Here is a 9,726-nt window from a genome sequence, read left to right on the forward strand (position 1 = left end):
CACAGAGAAAGGCTGTTTCCTGGCTTGCTCCCAGGCTCACACTCACTTTTCTTACAAAGCCCAAGCCCTAAGGATGGTACCACCCACTTATATCAGTTAGCAATCAAGAGAATGCACCATAGACGTGCCCACAGTCCATCTGATGAAGGCAATTCTTCAACTAGGGTTCCCTTTTTCCAGATGTGTATCAAGTTGACAACCAAGATTCACCATCACAGAGCCCATCTCAGAGCCTATGTCACAGACAAGCAAGCCAAGACCCCTCATGAGACCAGATCCCAGTAAGTGTGTGTTGGTATGAGTGCTGTGTCACAAGTGTGTGCTCATATGCTTTTGTGTGAGAGTGTATTGCTATGCTCTGTGTGTGTGTCTGTGTGTGTGTGCACATGTGTACATATCTGTATGCCTCTGTGTGTGTGTGTGTGTGTGTGTGTGTGTGTGTGTGTGTGTGTGTATGCTGTCTGTACGTGTTTCTCCTTTCAGTGCCCAGCCTGGCTTCTCTTACCACATGATACTCACCAAGTCACTGTGTCCCATGCCCAGGGTGCAGGAGGGAATGCAGGATAGAGGCCACTCAGGCCAGTGACACAGAATGACCAAGGCTATGTGATACCAACCAAGATTCTGTAAAGATCTGGCCAGCAGGAGGCTCAGCTTGGTGCCTTGGTTTTTCCTCCCTGAATCCTGGAGTCTAGTTTGTGCACCCTGCACTTCATGTTTTATATAGGAGGTGACAGGGGCTTAGCACACATCATCAGTAGCACAGAGGTAGTTAGCACACATAGGGACAAACATCAGAAAGTAACCTGGAATCACAAGGCACATCAGTCTCTGGACACCCCACACTGAGAGGCCATTTTGCATGTGCTAGGGGAGGGGCTTTGATGCCACCACCACCACCCCCCTCATTTCCAGCACAGTCGGGATGACATGTGTCTGTGTTAGCTCACATGTGACTGGGGAAAATGGCCTGGTTTAAAAACAGATTTGTCCATGAATATTCATGTCTTGTGGGAACAGAACCATGGCAGATAAGTGTTTGGTCCTTGTTTTGAACATTTCTCAGATTAGGGAAACCTGCAGCTTCCTGCTCACCCCTGACCATGCTTATGGATAATTACTTGTCTAGCTCTGTAGCTTTCTCGAGCGAGGGCCTCCTTTTCTTTTCTGGGGTCAATTCTGCTCTGAATTTGCTGTGTGCTTGCACCATCTGGAAGGTGTAATTTGCGGCTCAATTACTTCTTAGGCTCTTAAGAACTGCTTTTCCCCAGTGGGTGTTTCTCCTCAAAAGTTACTTTCCTTTTTTAATACATAATTTCCTTTTAAACTATCCCCGAAACTCACGTTATGCTTTGCTCTCAAATATTCTATAAAAATGACACTGTGACCTCTGTTAGTGACAGGAAGAGAGGTTAATCCACTTGGCACGTCAGCTTATATGTATGGGAGTCACGAATAGCCCCTGTCCTCTCGTCCTCTAAGACCATCTATGGGTCTCATGCACTAGATCCCAGGACTTTACCCAAAACATCAGTACCTCATATACTCACAGAGACAGTGAAACACGGCATTCAGGATGTAACAAGGACTTCCCAGGTCAGGACTACAGTGTGGCACCTACACAGACGAAGTGGGCTGCCTGGGGTTGATACTGACACTGAGTTTAAACCTGCAGCTTGTGGGGGAGCTGGCCAGATATGGTCAGCACAGTAGCATTCTGGATCACAGGAACAGAGTGTATGGAAAACTGAAAACCAGAGAAGACGATAAGATCCACTGATGCCCAGAGAGGTACCAGGCTGTGGGGGCATGATAGGGCAAAGTGTTCAGAAGAACAACCCAGAACACCAAAGAGCAGAGACTTGAGCGGTACTTCCAGGGACACAGTTTGGACTAGAAGATCAGGCTCAGAAACTCAGATGGATGGAGATGTTCCCCAGTCTCACAAGATCTAGGGCCAAGGATGAAAGAAATGGGGCTGGACAACAAGTAAGTACATCCCCCCCCACCCCTGTGTCAAAGAACACTCCAGAATCTCGACAAAGGGAGACAGGTCATTTCCACTATACATAATATTATTCTTCCTGGGTAGAAGGTTCTAGAGCTATCCTTTCAGGGGTTCCCATAGTGGCAAAGATGTCCAAGTGCTAAAACACCAAGACCTTGACCTTCCCTTGACCAGGGACTCATCCCTCAGAGAGTGGAATACCTTAAAGTTGTGTGTTACCAACTCTGAGAACTTTTCAATACCAGAAATGACAAAAACCCCAGATTCAAAAGAGCATGGAGACAGGACTTGCCTTGGGAAGACGCAGCCCTATCACTGAATGTGCCACTCAGTGACACAGAAGTGGAACTAAATAGAAATCAGAATGAAGCAAAAGTCACTGGTCCAATTTTTGAAATCAGTAAGTGTAATCCTGTATTGACAAATTAAAGACAGAAAACCATATGATTGCACCATTTGATGCAGGAAAAGCATTTGACAAATCTAAAACTCACTCAGGATTGCCACAGAGTAGGATACAGAGGAGAAGGGGCCAAGCTCTCAACAAGAGTAAGTTAAGGATAAGAGAGAATTAGCTTCAAAAATATTAGTAAAAGTAAATCTACTTCTAAGAAGCCAAGGCTCGTAGAAGGAGCAAAACCTTCACCATGGGGACTCAGCACAGTGCCTGCATTCCAAGCCACATCTGTGTGCAAGCCAGATCCGTCAGGCGGAGGCCAGAGAACATCTTAAAGGAGTCAGTTCTCTCCTTCTTCCTGGAGAAGGCTGGAAATTGAACCACGCCCTCTGACTTGGCAACAGGCACCTTCACCCACCAGGCCATGTAGCCAGCCCAAGAATATGACTTTTAAACGCAGAGTAGAGAGGAAGAAATAGAGATATCTCTGCTTTCACAGTGTGATGTGTGTGTGTGTGTGTGTGTGTGTGTGTGTGTGTGTGTGTGTGTGTAGTCACAAATTATACCAAAGCAAAAAACTCTCAAGGCTAATTGATGAGTCAGTGAAGATACAAGGCTCATACACAAAACTCTATTGTGTTTCCACTCACATGTGTGATGACACAGACACCGAGACTAAAACCACAGGGCCACCACATATCTCAAATATTACAAAAATTAAACTCTACAGTGAACATGCCTTCAAAAGTATATACGTCTTCACCATGTCAAAAACTCCCGGGCATATACCTAGAAGATGCTCCAACGTGTAATAAGGACACATGCTCCACTATGTTCATAGCAGCCTTATTTATAATAGCCAGAAGTTGGAAACAAGCCAAATGTCGTTCAACAGAGGGATGGATTTAGAAAATGTGGTACACTTACACAGTGGAATACTACTACTCAGCTATTAAAAACAATGACTTCGGGAAATTCTCAGGCAAATGGATGGAACTAGAAAATATCATCCTGAGTGAGGTAACTCAGTCACAGAACAACACACACAGTACACACTCACTGATAAGTGGATACTAGCTCAAAAGTTTGGAATACCCAAGATTCAATTCACAGACCATATGAAGCCTAAAAGAGAAGAAAGACCAAAGTGTGGATACTTCAGAGCTTCTTAGAAGGGGGAACAAAATACTCACAGGGGGAAATAGGGAGACAAAGTGTGGAACAGAGACTGAAGGAAAGGCCATCCAGAGACTGCCACACCTGGGGATCCATCCCATATATACTCACCAAACCCAAACCCTATTGTGGATGCCAGGAAGTGCTTGCTGACAGGAGCCTGATATGGCTGTCTTCTGAGAGGCCCTGCCAGAGCCTGACAAATACAGAGGAGCATGCTTGCAGCTAACCATTGGACCGAGCACAGGGTCCCTGATGGAGGAGTTGGAGAAGGGACTGAAGGAGGTGAGGGGTTTTGAAGCCCCATGGAGGGAGCGACAGTGTCAACAGGCCAGACCCCTCAGAGCTCCCAGGAACTGGACCACCAACCAAAGAACACACATGAAGGGACCCATGGCTCTGGCCATATATGTGGCAGAAGATGGCCTTGTTGGGCATCAGTGGGGGGAGAGGCTCTTGGTCCTGAGGGTGTTCAATGTCCCAGTGTAGGAGAATTCCAGGGAGGGAAGATGGGAGTAGGTGGGTAGGATGGGAGTATGAGTACCCTCATAGAGGCATGGGGAGAAGGAATGGGATAGGAGGTTTTCAAAGGGAAGACCTGGAAAAGGGAAAACATTTGAAATTTAAATAAAGAAAATATCAAGAAGAAGAAGGAGGAGGAGAAGGAGAAGGAGGAGGAGAAGGAGGAGAAGGAGGAGGAGGAGGAGGAGGAGGAGGAGGAGAAGGAGGAGGAGGAGGAGGAGAAGGAGAAGAAGAAGAAGAAGAAGAAGAAGAAGAAGAAGAAGAAGAAGAAGAAGAAGAAGAAGAAGAAAGAAGAAAGAAGAAAGAAGAAAGAAGAAAGAAGAAAGAAGAAAGAAGAAGAAGAAGAAGAAGAAGAAGAAAGAAGAAAGAAGAAAGAAGAAAGAAGAAAGAAGAAAGAAGAAAGAAGAAGAAGAAGAAGAAGAAGAAGAAGAAGAAGAAGAAGAAGAAGAAGAAGAAGAAGAAGAAGGTGGTGGTAGTGGTTTTGAGCTGCACAAATAAATGAAAAGATTGTTTAAAAAAAAGATTGTATTTTTAAAATCTCTTTAATAAAAGATACTTCATCCAAAAAAGAGAAAATATCCAATTAAAAAACTTGAATTAAAAAGAAAAACTTCAAAATACTGTCTGACACGGTGATGGGGACAGAGGAAGGAGGCTCAAAGCCAGGATGGTCTACATAGAAAGTTCCAGGACAGCCAAAGCTACACAGAGAGACCTTGTCTCAAACAAAACAAAACAAAAAATCTACAAAAAAAAAAAAGTCAAAGGAGTTGTAAATAGATAGAGGCATTTGTGTTCTGGGGTCAAACACTCAGCAATAAATATGACACTTCTCTTTAAATTAATACATTTAACACAATTTCTATTTTTAAAAATCACAGCTATTTTTGTAGATTTAAACACACCATTTAAAATATATGTTTAAAAAAATACAAGGAACTAAAATAGGTTTAAAAAAAAAACCTGAATTAAATGACAGAATTCAGCCCACCAATATTAAGACTTTTATGTAGCTACAGCAGCCAAGAGTTTGTGGTGCCTACAGAGGGATGAATGCAAGGGTCAAAGGAACAAATATAGAACTCAGGAATGAATCCAATCCACAAGTATATGTTCTACTGATTATTAACAAAGGTCCAAAAGCAATTCAACGAAAGAAAGAACTTTTCAACAAGTCACTGGAGCAATTGAGAAAGGGGGATGGGAAGGAGAGAGACAGAGACAGAGAGACACAGAGAGAGACAGAGACACAGAGACACAGAGAGAGACAGAGACACAGAGACACAGAGAGAGACAGAGACAGAGACACAGAGAGAGACAGAGACAGAAACAGAGTCAGATTCTGGTTTAACTTTCACTTGCTGAAAACTAAACTGAAAATAGATGCTGAACATGGGTGTAAAACTGTAAAATAACTGTATTAAACATAGACATTTTTAAAGGCTTTAAAGCCAGGCAATGAATTTTTTTTTAATTGTGTGTATACGTTGAATGAATACGTGCATATATGTAAGCACAGGTGACCACAGAGTTCAAACAAGGGCATTGAAGTCGCCTGGAGATAGAGTTAATGGAGTCACGAACTCCCAATATGTGTGCTAGGAACCAAGCTTGGGTCCTCTGCCACACAGTCTATGTTCTTAACTGCTGAGCCAGCTTCCCAGACCCTCAAGCACAGTTATTTGACATCACATCTAACTCACAATCTTGGGAGCTGGGAAGTTGGCTCAGTCAGTAAAATACATGATGTACAAGGATGCAGACCTAATTTAAGATCCCAAACACCCACATAAAAATCGGGGTGAAGCAAGGCACACCTGTAGTCCCAACACTGGGGAAGCTGAGACACCCTGATCCCCAGAGCTCACTACCCGGATAGTCTAGATAAACTGACTGTTCAGTGTTTAGTGAGAGATCTTGGTTTGAAAACATAAGGTGGAGAGCAACTGAGCAAGCCACCCAACCTCAACCTCTGGCCTACACACACACACACATACACGGGGGGGGGGGGGGGGGGAGAGAAACAGAGACAGAGACAGAGAAACAGGGGACTAGAAACAGAAAGACGGAGACAGAAAGACATAGCTTAATCTATAAATTTAGTTTGTATCAAAATTGATAACTTTTATTCTGAAAACACCATAAGAGGTTGGTGCTATATATGGGGAGAAAATGTCTGCAAATCACACACACACACACACACACACACACGAGAGACAGACAGACAGACAGACAGACAGACAGAGACACAGAGAGAGAAATTTCTTTCTAGGACATATACAGAGAATGCTCGGAACTGAACCACTTGAAACCTAAAAGCCCCACTGGAAGAGGGATTCAAATATGAATGGTCACTTTACCAATGAAGATGAGAGAGCATGTGACAGCCAAGAGGTCACAGAGCAAATAATGCATGAAGAGGTGGGTGACAAATGCAGGGCGCACATGAAACCCACAGTACACCATGTCTTGCAGGAATGACTGCGATAGCCAGTGCTTGGGAGGATGCTGAGACACTGGGTCATTTTGGCATTGCTGGTTTGACTGTAAAGGGGGGGGGAGGGGGTTCCCAGTTTCCTAGAAATATAACTCCCATTACCCCATAGCCCAGCAACTGTGCCTTGACATATTTATCCCAGGGCAATGAGAAATAGAAAATTTGTGTTCACACACAATCCTGTACATGAGTGTTCACAGTTCCCATCTGCAGACCTGATACCAGCTAGTGTCACTTACTAATAACAAATAAGACTCTGCCTGGATCTCCAGAGATCTACACTGGGCAATATATATATATAATCAAACTAAATTAAGAGGCTAAAACAAGCAGGTGCCCCACCTGAACAATCCCGGGGTCAGGGGTCCAGACACTGACTGTCCAGAGATGTTCTAAGAGCCTCGTTAGGCCCAGCTTATAGTGCCTGCCCAGTCATCATCCTCACTAGAGCTCAGGGACTCCTCATGACCCTGGCCACCATGGTTTTTGCCATCCCTTTATTGCATGCAACTATGAAGAAATGGGGAGCTCCGCCTTCTGCCTTCTTCTTGCTCCCCTCTAAGCCATCCATCTTCAGAAGTCATCAGACGATTGCATAATAAAGAGGAAGATATACAGTTGGCGGAGAACTGGCATGCTTAAATCCCTAGCTCCAGCATCATTAATGCCAGACTTAGAAGAAGAAAATGTTAAATGGGAGTTTTATTTAGAGCATGAAATGCAGGGCTTAATCTTGCACATCTTTAAGTGATTTCTAGAAGAAAGGAAGAGCAGAGAGTCTCCGCCCTGTCTGTAGCCAACAGCTTGCTGTAGGTGGGGCTCAGTGAGTGCATTATCCTCTGGGTCAGCATTCACACACCAGCACAGAGACCTTCAGGGAGCTGCAGCCTTTTCACTCACAGTGCAACTTAAAAGGAGTGGACACCGGACATGGACTTTGGCATTTTCAGGAAGAGCTGCAACAAACAGGCTGCAGGTGTTCAGCCACTGGCCCTGGAACACCCAGGAGCCACACAGGACTTCTTTTCTTAGAAACAGAGCCAGGCCTGGCACCCTGCTTCCCTCTATCCATGCCCTGGCACTGAAGGTCTGAGTCAATGCCTGGGGTGTCCCACCTGCAGAATCTCAGGGCCAGAAGACCTTCCAGGGTCCCTTGAGAAGTTTCTTCCTCAAATATTGTTCATTGCTAACAGGAGGTGCAGGGCCAGCTGACCTCTGTGAGCCTTTCTGCTCCCTGAATCTGCAGAGTAATAGTATCTAACCTTAAAGTTCTTTGCTGGAACTGCTGGAGGTGTCAGAACCTGGGGGTGGGGGATGGTCATCAGCATGCAGAGGGAGATTGCACAGATCTGTCAATGGTAAACAGAAAGAGAAAACACACATGTAAAGACAAATGAAGCCAGCCAGGCTCTGAAATGAGGCTCAAGAACTTTCACAACAGGGACTGGGTGGCCATCAACACAGGGGGACATTGCGGGGAGGGCGCCCTGTTCCATGAAAGATGGGGCCGTGCTTCTGTGGACTTGAATGACGAGCTAGAAAGCTCACTAAGCAGATAAAAGCCACAGGTTTATCTCTTTGATGCTGTTTGAAATCTGATTTCAAACTGAGCTGCACATTCACCTGTCGACAAAGGCCTTTGCCAGACTGTATTACTAATTTTTGCTCCAGGAAATAGAAATCCTTCATATTTTGTCCTGGATTTGGTCCTGTCGTTCTGCCCTGGCTGTGGTGACAGGCCACATATAGGATGCTTAAATACCGGGCACTTATTCCTAACTGCGCTGGAGCCTGGTAAGTCCAAAACCAAGGTACCTGGAAGTTAATTGTCACTCTGGGCACTCTTTCTCCTGATTTATAGGTCCCCAGCTTCCCACTGTATGCCACTGACCTCTTGTGGGGGCGGGGGGAGATGCTTCCTGGTGGACCTTCCCTTAAGAACACACAGCTTCCGGAACTCATCTAGCCCTAGTTACCACTCAAGCCCTGCCTAGTCCCAACACATTGGCCTTTGGACAGTTGTGTTCTTGATGTTTATCTGTCTGTCTGTCTGTTTGTTTGTTTATTCTTTGCTGTGAAAAGACAAAAATCACTGCTCTTGTGGAGCGAGAAACCCACTCTTTCCTGTTTAACTCCTTTTGGGTGCATGTTTGGTCCCAGGGAATAGCACACACCTATGTGCAGAGATCCATGTTTGGTCCCAGGGAGTAGCACACACCTATGTGCAGAGTTCCATGTTTGGTCCCAGGGAGTAGCACACACCTATGTTCAGAGTTCCATGTTTGGTCCCGGGAAGTAGCACACACCTATGTGCAGAGATCCATGTTTGGTCCCAGGGAGTAGCACACACCTATGTGCAGAGATCCATGTTTGGTCCCAGGGAGTAGCACACACCTATGTGCAGAGTTCCATGTTTGGTCCCAGGGAGTAGCACACACCTATGTGCAGAGTTCCATGTTTGGTCCCAGGGAGTAGCACACACCTATGTGCAGAGATCCATGTTTGGTCCCAGGGAGTAGCACACACCTATGTGCAGAGATCCAGGAAGACCCATGAAAAGGTCTGGAGTGATTCAGTGATAGTGTACAGAGCTTCGAAAGGTCCTAGCTCAGTCCACAGCATTGTAAAGAAAATCATGAAAATCTAGTGGATGTGTGAATGGATGGATGAGTGGGTAGGTAGGTGGAAATGTACATAGGTAGGTGGCTGAGAGGGTAGGTGAATGGGTGTGTAGGTAGGGAGGAAGATGGGTAAATAGGTGTAGGGTAGGTGTATGAGTAGGTTAGTGAGTATATAGGTAGACCAGTGAGTAGGTAAGTAGATGAGTAGATGGGTAGGTAGGTGGATAGGTGCATGAATGAGAAGGTAGATGAATAGTTAGACTGATGGGAGGGTGGGTACATGGTTAGTGGGGGGATAGATGGCTATGAGGATGGGTGGGTGAACAAAAGATGTATTTGTAGCTAGATGGGTAAGAAAGTAGATGAGTGGGTAGGTAGAGTGATGGATGGATGATGGATGGGTAAATGGATGGGTGGATGGATGGGCGAGTGTTTAGATGGGTGAGTGAGTGGATGGATAGATGGGTGAGTGGGTGGGTGGATGGATAGATGGGTGGGTAGATGG

The sequence above is a fragment of the Mus musculus genome, chromosome 7, assembly GCF_000001635.26.
Source record: "Mus musculus strain C57BL/6J chromosome 7, GRCm38.p6 C57BL/6J".
Taxonomy (NCBI): Eukaryota; Metazoa; Chordata; class Mammalia; order Rodentia; family Muridae; genus Mus; species Mus musculus.